This window comes from Hermetia illucens, chromosome 5 (genome assembly GCF_905115235.1).
Source record: "Hermetia illucens chromosome 5, iHerIll2.2.curated.20191125, whole genome shotgun sequence".
NCBI lineage: Eukaryota > Metazoa > Arthropoda > Insecta > Diptera > Stratiomyidae > Hermetia > Hermetia illucens.
This window is the reverse complement of record NC_051853.1, coordinates 8,630,871-8,644,883: the sequence shown is the minus strand read 5'-3', so window position 1 is coordinate 8,644,883 and position 14,013 is coordinate 8,630,871. Positions and strand designations below refer to the sequence as shown.

Sequence of the window (14,013 nt, the reverse complement as noted above, 5' to 3'; positions counted from 1 at the left end):
AATAATTTATCCTTTTACATTCGATATGCTGGGCTATGGCATCGACGCTTAACGATGGCAATCCGGGTTGTAGGTTGTGTTAGTGAAGAGCCCCCTTGAAAAAGACCTTAATCCTTGTAAGTGATATATAGGGGCCAATTGGCTTAGCTGTGTTTGAACTCAATTAGCTGAGGCAAGGAATAATACAAGGACAATGATAGCGATGGATTTGAAAATTGGGGGATGGCTGAATGAGAGATCTCTGCAGTGGAAATTGATGAAGGATTCGGAAGGTAATTTTCGTTGATTGCTACGATTGTCAATGAAGGATGTCTGTCTTTCGTGGAAGCGTATCAATGTGCTGAATGAGTTGTTTCAGTGTAATTGCTTACAAATAATTACTTTTGTTCTTAAAAAGGATTTCATTTTCGAATTGGGGAGAGATAATTATAGAAGTGAAATCCTTGGGAGATGGGTTTAAGGAAGCCAATCAAAACCAAATCCAAGTAATCATCCACGATGAAAATTGACCATTGCTTAAAGGCGTTTTGGTTACTTCCCTAAAAAGGGAAGATAAAGGACGCGGTCCTTTAGTCGATTTTGAAACGGAGGTAGGAGGATTTACTTAGACTTTCGGAAATAACGTCGAAAACAATTTCCTTCTGGCCCAGCTAATGGAAATGCCGACTAACAATAAACAATCATACCTTACCTAACTGCTTCCCATGACAATGTAAATGATCCGCATTAAAAGCGTGTCCATAACTAAATAGAAAAAGACCCAGTGAATGATTGATTAATCACGACTCGAACCAAGAAAGTCCTGAACCCTCGATGTAACCATTTGAATTTGCTTGGAAACCTGTAAGCAGGGTGGATTGCAAAGATATGCGTACCTCCCAATTCCAGTCGTCCGTCCGTGGACGGCTTTCATTCAATTTAGAAGGACTTCACTCTCGCTCTCTCTCTCGTCCTTTGTAAAGGACTTGGAGGGAATAATGGCCTGAAACTTGCACACGAAACGAAACCAAACGAATCTTTAATTCTCGACCATTGTTCGTTTGTTTGTTGTCAGGCAATGAAAAATTGTATTTTGATTCCTTTACCTCTTACTCGTACTTATATCCTTTTTCACTTCACTTTAAGACTTGGGATTCTGGCCGTCTTTGAGTCATGATAGTCGACAATGGCAAGGACCTCGGCAGGGGGCAAGATTGTGGTTAACCCGTTAACGTGGTTAAGATAAATAGTCCTTCTTTTGATATCATGTTTAATTAAAATTTATTACTTGTTTGGTACAGTACCTCCATAGAAAAAAGGGTTGCTTACTTGGGATTTAGCTTTCGAAGGAAGGACGTGCGGATTAAATGGATGATTATTTTTCCACTCAGGCCTTTGTACGTTTCCTATTTTCTCATAGCGCGGCAAGGAATTAATCATTTTTCCGTTTTTGTGACGGTTTTTTTCTTAATGGTCGTCGTCTTCGTCCTTATTGCTGGCTGCCGGTGGCCCAGACTTGGCCATTCTTCGCGCGAGACGTGATGTGCGTGGAATTAATTAGAGAACCATCGAGCATGGCCCTAAAAAGATGGTAACATGAAACCATGAAAGTGTTCGTGATTAGGTTTAGGTTACGGTTAGTTTACTGATGCGTCCGCACTCCGCTTCGTCACCAGGTGAAGGCAGCCAATTTAAGTTGCCTGTTGAAAATTAGATGCCTATTGTGACTATGGGTTTGAATTAGCCACTGCAAGGAGCTCCTTCCCTTCAGGCGGATGGAATGAAAATGCGATTTTATGTATGACTCGCAACAATTGAAGATTTGCATTTGAAATCAGAGCATGTCATTTTGGCGGAAATTGATTACGTAGTTTGGGGAGAATGTTTCTATTTAACGTGAGCGGAATGGGTATTTAAAAGGACGATTCCTTATGTCCTTTGATAGAGTAGGAGGAGTGTTCCAAAAGCACTGTTGAGACTGTTGCAGTAGTTCTAAACAGAAGACGCTCTTGGAACATTGCTACAACGAACTGACACCAAAGTAACTCCACTGATCCTTGTGAGCCTTTAATAAATATATTATCAGGATTAAGGAAATCCCCATTAATCACTAGTCGAGAAATTCGTCTTTTAAATCTGTTTAAACATTTTTATGAGATTCTAAAGGCAGAAGTGTCTCCTTCAACCTGGCTATTAAGGCACTTAGGTCCTACCAGGTAACATCTAAACTGGTATGGGAACGCCTTTACAGACTGAGCACGGTGACAACAAGGCCCCAGGTTTGGATGGCATCCCCAACCGAGCTTTGAACCTGGCAGTGAAGACTAGACCCGAACTTTTCGCCAACACCTTCGAGGGGTGCCTAAAAGAAGGAATATTCCCTGCCCAGTGGAAAAAGCAAAAGTTGGTGTTGCTTCCGAAGCCTGGCTAGCCACCTGAAACCCATCGTCTTATCGTCCTATCTGCCTGTTGGATACAATGGGGAAGATGATGGAGAGAGTCATCTACAACAGACTCCTGCCCATCGTTGAAGCCAGCAATGGTTTGTCGGAACGCCAGTTTGGTTTCCGACGCGCCCACTCTACGGTGGACGCAATTGGCATGATGGTAAACCTGGCAAAAGGTGCACTGATTTCTGGCGGCTGTTGTGCCGTGGTGGCGTTGGATGTCAAAAACGCATTCAACTCGGCCAACTGGAATAGAATTAAACGGGCGTTGGCTGACATAGGTGTCCCCGGATACTTAGCGAATTTGGTGGAAAACTACCTCTCAGAGAGGACTCTCTGGTACGGGACAGATGAGGGCCCCAAAGAGTACATTGTCACAGCCGGGGTACCACAGGGATCGGTACTTGGTCCCCTGTTGTACAATATCATGTATAATGGGGTGCTTGCTCTTCCCGTCCCAGAGGGGACTACGATTGTCGGCTTTGATGATGACCTAGCTGTGGTTGTTGCAGCAAAACACCCAGGAGATGTGGAGGTTTACGCAACAGAAACAGTGAGAGCGGTAAAGTCCTGGCTAGAAAAGGCCGGGCTGACCTTGGCGGACGCGAAAACGGAAGCGGTCTTAATAACGAAACGCAGGAAAAATAACACTGTAAAAGTGGAGGTCGGTGGACATACGGTCGTATCAAAGCCGGCTATCAAATACCTGGTGGTAATAATTGACACCAAATTGAGTTTTAGGTAACACCTAGAGTATACATGCCAAATGGCAGCCAGTGCCACCACGGCACTTGCAAAAATGTTGCCAAATATTGGTGGACCGAAACATTGCCGGAGGTTGGTGCTAGCCGGAGTGGTGCGCTCCATCCTGCTCTACTCGTCGCCTGTGTGGGCAGAGGCGCTTGCAAACTCTCAAAGACGGAAGCAGGTGAACTCGGTTTACCGGCGGATGGCTTTGAGGGTTTGCAGTGCTTTTAGAACCACATGAGATGAGGCAGTATTGGTGGTGGCAGGCATGATCCCGGTTGACATTCTGGCCAAAGAAATGAGTGTCCTGTACAATGCAAGACATATGGAGGGGCATGCACAGCGTAGAAATGCGGCAAGGTCAGAGGCGCTTGATCTCTGGCAACGCAGATGGGACGAGTCTGCGAAAGGTCGGTGGACGCACAGGCTCATTCCCAGCATTGGGGTGTGGCTTGAGCGAAAACATGGGGAGACCAACTACCACATTACCCAGTTCCTCACGGGGCACGGTGGTTGCTACAGGCAGTATCTGCACCGCTTTGGGTTGGATGACTCTCCGAACTGTCCCAGATGCGATGGCATACCGGAGGATCCAGAGCATATGATGTTTCACAGCCCACGATTTGCGATGGAGAGAAGGAGCTTAAACCAGATGCTGGGCAGGAGCGGGACCCCGGAGAGCTTAGTTACTGAGATGCTGGAGTCCGAGGAGAAGTGGCTTGCGGTTGGCTCCGCAATCATCCAAATGCAGGAGGAGTTGCTGAAGGAGGAAAGCTGCAAATACGAGAAGGATGAGTGTCTAAGAGCAAACCTACCCCGCGAAGTAATACCTCAATGGTGGTCCCGCGGGGCTGGGGCTGGAGAGACCGGGGGTGGTTTTTAGTGGGTGTGAATCCCGCACGCGCCCGCTGTAGTTCCGGCGTTCGGGCGGCGGAGCTGCGGCGGACGTGTCTTTCTAAGATTTTCCACCTCCGTGTACGCACAAAAAAAAAGACTGAGCACGCTTTGGTCTTTCAATAATGTTTGGATACTTTAGGTTCCAGGCCACATTGGGTTAGAAGGCCAGGAAACGATCAGCTGTGCCGCTATAGGAGCCAGAGCCATTCTGAAAGATTAAGAGGAACGGCTGAGGGAACTTTGCTGGGCGAACTTACTAGGAAATATTTTGTGTGTGTTGGATTCTCGCAACAGTACGCGCTGGACCAAAAACTAAACACGCCTTTTTCATCAGGGAAATAGCCTGGAACTGTTTGACACATTACTTCAGGTTAGTCCTTCCACTTGGAAGTTTGGTAAGGAAGTAATTAAATGGCCATGCGTGCAGTTCCGTCATGGATCTAAATTGTCGATGAGCAGCGCAGTCCATCTGCTTCTTGGCTCATTTGACCAAGACAGTTGTTACTCGGTAAGTGTGCGTTGACGTTTTTCATGGCTAACCACCTCCCTTAAATTTTCGCCATTGCGGCGGGGATTACTTCTGCGATCAAAGCTTTCCGTTTCTGAACTTGAGCAAGGCACTTACGATGCACTTTGTCAAGGGCATCAGCCCATATCTCCGCGCCATAGAGCAGAATGGGTTGCGTTGTTCCCAGAAGAAGACTTCTGCTAGTAGATGCAGGGCTCCCAACATTTGCCATTAGGCGATTCAAAGCCAAGATTCCAGCTACAGTCCTGTCCGTTACTGCTTTGATTTGTTCGAAGAAGCTCATCTTCGAATCGAGCATTAAACCAAGGTATTTAACCGTTTATTTTGACTGTATACTCAATTCGCCGATCGATATGGAACGCAGGGTTGTGATCCTCTTTCTGGTCGAAATGACTACTTCGGTTTTTTACAATGCAAGATTGAAACCATGAGCAGTCATCCATCCGATTACCCGTCGCATCAATATGCGAAGTCTGCTTTGCGCCTGTTTAACAGTGCATCCGGCAACAAATGTCGCAACGTCATCTGCATAACCGACCAGGCGCGACTCTTTTGGCATGTCGAGCCTCAATAGACTATCGTTGTAAGCGTTCCATAGATCCGCTCTTAGGATGGATCCCTGTGCTACTCCCGACGTGATCTTCATCCTCCTCTGGCCCTCTAGCGTCTCATAGAGCAGAGGGAGGTATTTCAGATAAATCCTCAATATCCACAAGAGATAGCTTGGCATCTGGAATGAGTTTTCTAATGTGCTTAGCATATCTGTCCCTCTTGCGGAATTCAAGGCATTTCTGACATCAATCGTTATGAGGAGCACTATCCATGAAGATCGGCGGCTGTGTGCCTCGGCTCGATGAACATCGTCTACAACCTCCATAACAGCATCCATCATGAATCTCTCTGCTCTGAACCCGAACTGCTTTGGGGATAAGTTCCCGCAAGCACGAATCGCTTCAGTGAGTCTACTTCTGATGAACTTTCCGAGCACTTTCCCGGCCCGGCTATGCCAGCCACGAGCTTCGCTTTCATTTATCGCACTGCGGAGTCTCCTTTTTGCTGATCTATACTCTGCCTTAATGGCGCATCCCCGCGGGCGTGTAACCGTTATGCCCAGCGGCAGAGCTTATGACACTCCCTCCGTAGATCGGCAATTTCTGCCGTCTACCAGTACATGGAAGGCTTGTCACGGCCCACCGGGGCATGGAAGCCTCAAACGCTCTCCTTATCAGGTTCATCACTGGGTTCACGACAGTGTCAGCTGCAACGCTACTACCCCCCAAAACGTCCTCAATCACTCTCTGCCTGTTCCAAGAGCTTCGACGAACGTCTCGATTTTCACCCTCACAACATTCCATACACGGGGGGAGCATTTGGTTGGTTCACGACGCCAAATAGCGTCAATCACTTCGGAAGCGATGTACCGGTGATCACTTGTCGTGAAGTCTTCTAGGGCTCATAACCCGTCTCCCGATGGTGTGAGAGATTCCGACGCAAAAGTCATGTCAGGGATGCTTCCTTCGCAGCCTAGGCGCCAAAACGTTGGCGTGGATTCGGTGTTTAGAACTACGAGCCTGGTTCTCGCCGCCATTTATAGGACCCGTTTCTCTCTGGAGCGTGGCTGAGGCATTTTCCATTCAAGGGCTCTAGCATTAAAATCACCCCATACCAGGATTCAACCTTCCGTGCCCGAAACGGTGCCCTCCAGAGCACCAAGCGGTTTCGCTTGTCTCATTCGGCGTTAGGTAAACGCTAAGAAAACGTTATCCCTAAACACCGCATCCAGACAACCCCTTGCCTTCGGCCTTGGGCAAGAACACGAAATCAAACGTCGACCCGAACCCAGGTGCCAGCGGTACTCGAAAAGTCGAGATGCCATGAAGCCGGTTCCTTGTTCCGTTATTGCTCACTGATTTGCACTAAATAACACTTTACCTCTGCAGCGCTGGTGAGCGGTTGCACTCCGGTGCATGCTAATTTGTAGGATCCGGCCCTTTCTAGTTCCGATTGAACACCGACCCGAACTCGCAGTGTGTGCAACGCTTCCATCAGATGCGCCAAGGTTCCTGAAGAACGCAATTTTCACTTGCAATGCAGGCCTTCGCTTGGTGATCTACCTGACCGCATCTGTGGCATATTGTCCTCTTGTCGGGACCCTTGCAAGTTGCTGACGTGTTTTCATAGTCCAGACACCTGTAGCACTTAATGAGGCTTAGCCACATTCGTACCCTGCATAATATCCATCCAATTTTGATTTTCCCGCTGCTAAGGAATTTTCTCGCATGTTGCTCGAGCATTCACAGAAGTTATACCTATCCAGGCATTGGTTACCTCTGAATATTCACGCTTTATGGCCTCCTCCACTTCATATAGGCTTCAGACTAGATGGATGCCTTTCACTCCTATCATGCGCTAGTCGGGCTGGACGAGGAGGAAGTTGTGCTTGTCTTCGACGCTCTCGAGGTTTGCTACTATAAGCGACTAAAAGGGCAGCTCATAAAACGTCTTTCAGTAAGTGAGACGGATAAGCTTAATCATTTACCGCCAGAGCTAACGCTAGGTGACCGTGCGCCAAGCCAACTGTTGCCTAAAATGAAGCTGTTGGGTGTTGACAAAGTCGCCTCGAGCTGCTACAGTCTGTGTGGCTGCAGAGGCTTCCGGAGAGCACACAGATTATCCTGGCATGTGCGGATTCGGAGTCCCGGTCACGTTAGCTATCACCCCGGACAAAATTTTTGAGGTCCACATGCGACCCATAGTTGGCGATGTGTCTCGCGACAACTCCAGTCAGGTGGTTCAGCTACAGCAGCAGTGGGTGGTACCATTAATAGCTACCGTCTCTGAGCCGTCAGAGGTTGGCGGTGCTTTGCGTTCGGGAAGTAGTAGCGCCTTCGGAAATGGGCGATCCGACAGTAGGTCGTCGGAACCTTCGGCAAGGCATCGTCGGTTTACCAAAAAAACAAAGAAATGTACCAGCCCCTCCAATTTTATATCGAGAAAAAAATAGACATGCCGGGAGTTTTGCATTTTCTTGACATCAGTATTCCCATCCTAGGCGTGGATTTCCTCTATAGATTACTAGTGGATCAACATAACCGCTACTCATTGACCCCACAACTTCCCTTAGGTCACCAAGAAAAATCTCATCCTTCTTACCCAGGACTCCTTCCATCGTTTTTGATGACCTTGCCGACGCACGTATTGGAGCCCTTCTTCAAAAATACCGCAATATCACTACCCTTTGTGAGCCCGTTAAGCATGATGTTCGGCACCTCAACACTATACTACCCGATCTTTTCTAAGGCGCCTCCATTACTACCGCAGAACTCGCAGTTACGCGGAAAAAGTTCGAAGAACTTCTTAGGCAAGGTATTTGCAGACTTTCAGACAGTTGTTGGTCTTGGGCACTTCACATGGTCCCCATACGCAATGACGAATGGAGACGTTGCGGCGACCACAGACCACGTACTCTGGCGGCACTGCACGTTACAACGTATTTAATGTGGAGTTCTAGGGGGAGGAGATACAGGAGTACATTGAGAGAATCTGCCCGATAGGACTGCAGAGCACCAGTAGCACCTGCATATGCGGTTCTTCGAACCCTATTAAGCTTCATGCTATTGTATTTTTGCCCAAAGCCGGCCGCCAAACAATACATCTGTAAATTGGGATTGAACGCACCATAGCGGTGTACATCCATACTCGGCCGGAGACCCCATTTCTTTACGAAGGTTCTCTTCGGCATACGCCACAACTTTCCCTCCGCTACTGTCCAATATTCGTAAAATTTTGTCCATCACTATTAACCAGAGCACGGGAGAGATGGTGCCACCCTGGGGCGTGTTTCTGTTCACAGCTCTGGTCAAGTGGTTGCCTCCCACATCCAACTGGATTATCCTGTTACTTAGAAGGGATATAATCCAATGAGTAACATACCCCTCCAGTCCAATACTGTCCGAGGCTTCCTTGATGGCGTTGTTGAATGTTCCCTCTATATCCAAGAAGGGAGGTAGAGTATACTGCTTGTACTGCAGTGACCGCTCAACCGTGCCAATTACCTCGTGGAGCGCGGTTTCTGTGGATTTTCCTTTGAGGTAGGCATGCTGGAATTTAGAGAAAGGCATTCTCTCCATAATCGTCCTTAAGTGGATGTCCAAGACGCGCTCTAGGAACTTCAGCACGAAAGAGGTGATGCTGATTGGTCGAAAGTCCTTCGTGGACTCATGATTGCGGCTACTCGCTTTCGGTATGAAAAGCACTCGTGCGCGTCTCCAGGAGTGTGGTACGTATCTTCCAGAAATTCAGCTCCGGTAAATTTCAACAAGCCACGGCACAATCCTCTCCTGCTGCTTCTGTAGCATGACCGGCATTATGCCATCTGAGCCCGGAGATTTATATGCGGAGAAACTTTTTATAGTCCAGCCGCTCTTATCCTCAGTAATTATCGATTTGATAGTCTCGCACAGCTAGGCTGGCCGCAAACCCTCCAAGCAAGGCTCTGACTCATAGTCCTCCTTGCTTGCGGGAAAGTGCGTTTGAATCAGTAGCTGCAAGGATTCACCAGAAAATTACGTCCAGGAGCCTTCTGAATTTTTAAGAAAGGATGGGCTCTTATGTTTCTTCGACAGAATCTTGCTGAGCTGCGCGGATTCACTGGTGTTTTCGGTGTTTTAACTTACCCACTTGTACTTCTTTAGGCAGTCCTTGTAGCCCGTAGCAGATGTTAAAGATTTTTCTGGTCAGCTTCCTGAGGCTGGACAGATCTTCATTTGGTAGTACCTTCTTGCTGTAGTTAGTAGGGAACGAGACTTTAAAGGCGGTATCCAATGCCTTTTCTCTAGCCCCGACCCTTGACTCTAGTTTGTCTGTCGTGCCAATTTTACCAATTTGCGCACTGGAGAGTTTGTTCTTAATTACTTGACCAAACTTTCTCCAGCTGATCCTCCTGGGATTTCTGAAGGGCTTGGAGACCTCTGCGGCGAGACTGAAAAGTACCCAACTGTGATCTGAGAAGGATCTTTGGTGAGACACTCTCTAGTTCTCCACCCTAAGAATTCCATTGTCGGCTATTAAGGTGATATCAAGGACCTCCTCCCAACCGTCACAGTTCTCCGAGCTGGGGAAATGGAAGGTTGGTGTACTGCCCCTGTTACACACCGATAGGTTTGATGTCAGAATAAAATCAAAGAATAACTGACCTTTCTCGTTGATTTCCGAGCTTCCCCAAAGCGTATGCCTTGTAGTGACGTTAGAGCCTATCAACAGGTTGGCATTCTTTGTTGCTACGGTGTTCGTCGGATGTTGTAGTTCTTCTGGCGGAGCTGATCAGTCGTGAGCCATGTAAGCCGAGGAAATATACACGTTCTCTGCCCCCGCCTGCTCCTGTTTAACCACGACTAGATCGCTGGAACTCAGGTCCGGACACAGAAAAGCGTGCAAATTCTTCCTCGCGAGGATATATGCTCTAGGTCTGCCCTGATCAGCGTCTCCTGTGCTGTGGAATAAATTAAAATATTTTTTTTTTTTATTTTTTGTTGAGGATGCTGGGAATCCTGAGACCGCATCCACTTGATAACGGACCGGACCACTTGGGTCATCAATCAATTCGGCCTGGTGTAGGTTTGAAGTTAGGACGGATTTTACTTCAATATAATTCGCACACAGGTCGTATTTGCGATTACATATAAATGGATCGATTACCACGTGTCGCCACTCTCGGTCACGCTGCTCCCAGGGCAGAGGTGAGGCAGCGTCTAATGAGTTGCTTCTGCCCTGGACGAAACCGCCAGTCAAGATTTTTTCTTTTCTTTTTAAAATATTTGCTTGGAAGCCCTTTGATGGTTCGGTCAAGGCTCAAGGCTCCTTTATTAGTGAGATATCGATGTCTTCCTCTAGTATGATCTGCTTGCCATGGGGGGTTCGTCAGTCTCCGTCGTACCGTTGATCCTCATTTCTCCTAACAGCTCGTTGGCGGTGTCGATTGGATCTAGATCGTCGTCCGGTTTTGCAGAGCGGAACACTTTTATCTTTGCGTTCCTGACTCCGAACCGCACTTTATAGTCGACCTTTTCTAGTGTCTCCACTCTCCGTTTATCCGGAGTAGGAAAGGTTGTCTGGGGTTCCTCCTCCTGGCTAACAACCCAGTCGTCCATGGAAATTCTGGGGTTTTGAAGGCGCAGGACGAACTTATCCTTATCCATGTGGGTCTTCGGCAACCAGATGCGAGCAACCGGTGTCCTGGGAACCTCGTCGTAAGGGATGACATTGAGCTATACGGCCTTCTAGGCGACGCTGATCTTAGCGCAACCGAGAAAGTTCCTATAGAATTCGTTACAAAGCTTACCAGGTAGAATGGCTACAGAGAATTGGTTCGCCATAGATACAGTATCTAGGTCACTTGCACTGCTCAAAATCTGAATCTTTTCTTTTTGCTTTAGTAAATCAATGTAAAATGATGGTTTGATTCGTTAGGAAAAAGTAAGATTTCGTTGCGTATCTGAAGCCCACATCCAATTTTTCTTTGGGTGTTCCTCTTGGCTACAAATGCCCCGGGGGTGATGACCCCAGACAATTTTTTCATCTTGATCCTAGCGTGATCCAAATCTAATTTAGAAAGTTATTTACTGTGAAAGTGAAGGGAAATAACAGAAAAAGGTAAGCAGGGATAGCTTGTCACATTTTTCACCACGTGATCAGTAAGTAACGTTTATTGTTCCTTTATCGTAAGGGATACCCCGCGCCACTTCTCCCGAAGCTCCTCCGTTCACTATGTCTTGTTTAGATACATGCATCCATGGATACATTTTTATAGTAACATTTTGTTGTAAAAAAACAACGAAAACGACTGGAAAGGACGAGAAAACTCCCACATAAATTTTCCGGTTGGACGAGACGACCGTTTGTCAGTCATCTTGAAATCATTAGAATCTGACTCGGCATCGTCTACGGCGTGAAAAGAAAATACGTCCGAGCTCCACCCCCAATTTTTTAAGAATTTGCTCCAGGAGGCGGGCAGCTGAGCTTGATTATCAATGAGCGCCACTTCTCGTTTGGGGGCGGATGGGGAGCATTGGTTAATGTGAAAACTGAAAAGCTCCAGACCGGATGCTGGCACTGCACAGCATACGAAGATAATGACGATGCCAAACGACGACGAGCTCAACGAATGGGAGTTGGATATATTCCAGGGAAATAACTCCACCACATTGACAAGTTTCACTCGATTTCCCCTCCGTGTTGGAAGTAAACATGTGCTCGGAAAAGCTGATTGCAGGCGGAAAAACGTGCTCGCATCTATTAACCGGCATCCCACTACAGCCGCCCCCTGGAAAATGCATTGCAGGCGCCACACGCATACACCCTCGTCCATGGAGGTCGTTCAACATGCTCGCGTTGAACGATGGAAACCATGAAGTTTTCCCATGTCGAAGGTTACGTGTGTATTTGCTGCACTTTTCCGGGCATTGCGCGCTTGAAACAATTAAATTTTCCGCTCCCGTTGCCGGCAATGCTTTCGCATTTCAAAGACTTTCCAATGTTTTTCCTATGTGGCGGGAAAACGTGTGGCAGTGGTGCGACAATGAGAAAGGGTGCTCGGGGTTTCCCGGTGCGACTCAGTTCTCTGCTTTGATATTTTCACTTGCCTTTGATATCAGACCGAATGTGTTGTAGCAATTTTATTCGACGGACAGACGTCGAGCAACTCGTGTGTGTTTGGTCTAGCACGCGTTATCGTTACTCCAGTGAAATTTATCATTAGCAATAAATCGTCCATAGTTCGTGCAGTGTTTGCTGAATTCTAGTTGCAGTTGGGCTTAGCATCGTTGTACGACCTTCAACTTCCGGTGAAAATTCAGATTCAGCGGTTGTGTGGGAAATTCGCATTTGATTCGGGTTAGAGAGTGATTTTCACGGAGTTCAGGGAAATTCTTAGATCTCAACTGTTCACTATCTCAGATTGTTGTTAATTGAAGTTCCCGTTCAAGTGTTGAGAAAAGTGAGAAGTGAGAATTGTAGTTTGTGAGTTTCGTGAATTGAAATTTGTGTGGGTCCATTGAGAGTCGTCCGGGACCGCCTTCCCAACGATTCAGCAGAAGTTAATTGTTGCAAGCAGTTGCATTTAGCTGAAAGTAAAACCGTCACGATAGTTGTGGACACCGGTAATTATGTAAGTGCATCTTTAAGTTTTTCTCTTACGGTTCTGGTTATCTAAAGTCAAGCTCAGATAGACTATCCATGCTGAAGTTGTAATTTTGTGGCTACTTGAAAAGGGTCGGTCTTTTAAAGGGTGGTAGTCATAGCCTATTAATTAGTACCTGATGTACAAGGCCTTAATAATTAGATGTGTGTTGTGTGAAACAAAACCTTATTAGAATCGAGTCGATGCCTCTCTGTCCGTCTGTCTGTCTTTTTTTTTAACTGTAAGTGGGAAACTTCCAAATCTATCGCTGACTTGTGCCATACGATTATGTGGGACTTTTATCCACTAAAACCACCTCCTTCTCCATCCACTCACTCCGCGGGACTGCCTTATGGTATTACGTCGCGGGGCTGGATCAGTATTTAACTGTTATTCGAGATGTTGATCCTCTCCCTCTTTTTCTTCCTCCTAAATTTCTCCTGGTATAGTATTCCGTGCCATTCTACCAGTAATAGATCCTGTGTCGACTGTCATCGAGCCGCGTTAGGTTCACCAGCTTAGCGAATCCGTAGGGTTTTAGTCGCCAGGATATCGATAGACATCATCCTCGCTATTATACATGCTCCGTCGTCGGATGTCGTTCGTTAAGCGCAGGATGTTCAAAGGACACTAAGTCGATAAGCTGCTGCTATTCTTCTTCTGTTGTCAATATTACCCAGTACAGTTGTCCACACAGGTGCTGCGTACAATAACACCGAAGTAACAACTGTTGAAATGAATTGTCGACCCCTTTGTCTTGGGCCTCCTATATTCGGTAGCATCCTAGCGATCAACGAACTGATGTCAGACGCCTTTGCAGCTGCATATTGCAAATGTTGTTTGAACTTCAATTTCTGATTGAAAACCACCCCGAGATATTTGAGAGCAGGCTAGGATTGTATAATTTCGTCTCTTTATAGACGTATCCTTCCTGGGCTTAGTGATCAGTACTAAATCAGAAAACAGCTCTGCCAGTGATAGTCCAGCATTTCTGTCTGTCACATCCGATTTATTCGGAAATGGCTGTACCGATTTGGAAAAGGTGTCGTCTGTGAATCTCTTTACATATAGCAAGTGACATCATTTTGTAGTGAGGTTAAGAGGGGGCTCAACAACATTTTTTTCACAGAATATGGTCGTGTGGGGTATTAAATGAAAGGGTTCAATTAGTACTTTTCAAAACTGGTCATATTTGACATCGGGTGAAACGTAGGGGAGTGAAGGCTGAAAATATGACC

At 46.8% G+C, this 14,013-nt stretch overlaps 1 protein-coding gene across 3 annotated transcripts in view; it reads left to right on the top strand.

The window, feature by feature from the left end:
• The window catches only part of LOC119656610 (LIM domain only protein 3), a 315,382-nt gene that overhangs the window by 87,845 nt on the left and 213,524 nt on the right, over positions 1-14,013 (top strand). The window contains exon 1 of one of the 3 annotated variants that reach the window (XM_038063048.1): positions 12,196-12,763. The exons of the other annotated variants lie outside the window; for them this stretch is intronic. The gene's annotated coding sequence lies outside the window, so the exon portion shown is untranslated. Of the gene's footprint in view, positions 1-12,195; positions 12,764-14,013 lie in introns of those variants that run through there. 3 annotated transcript variants of the gene reach the window in all.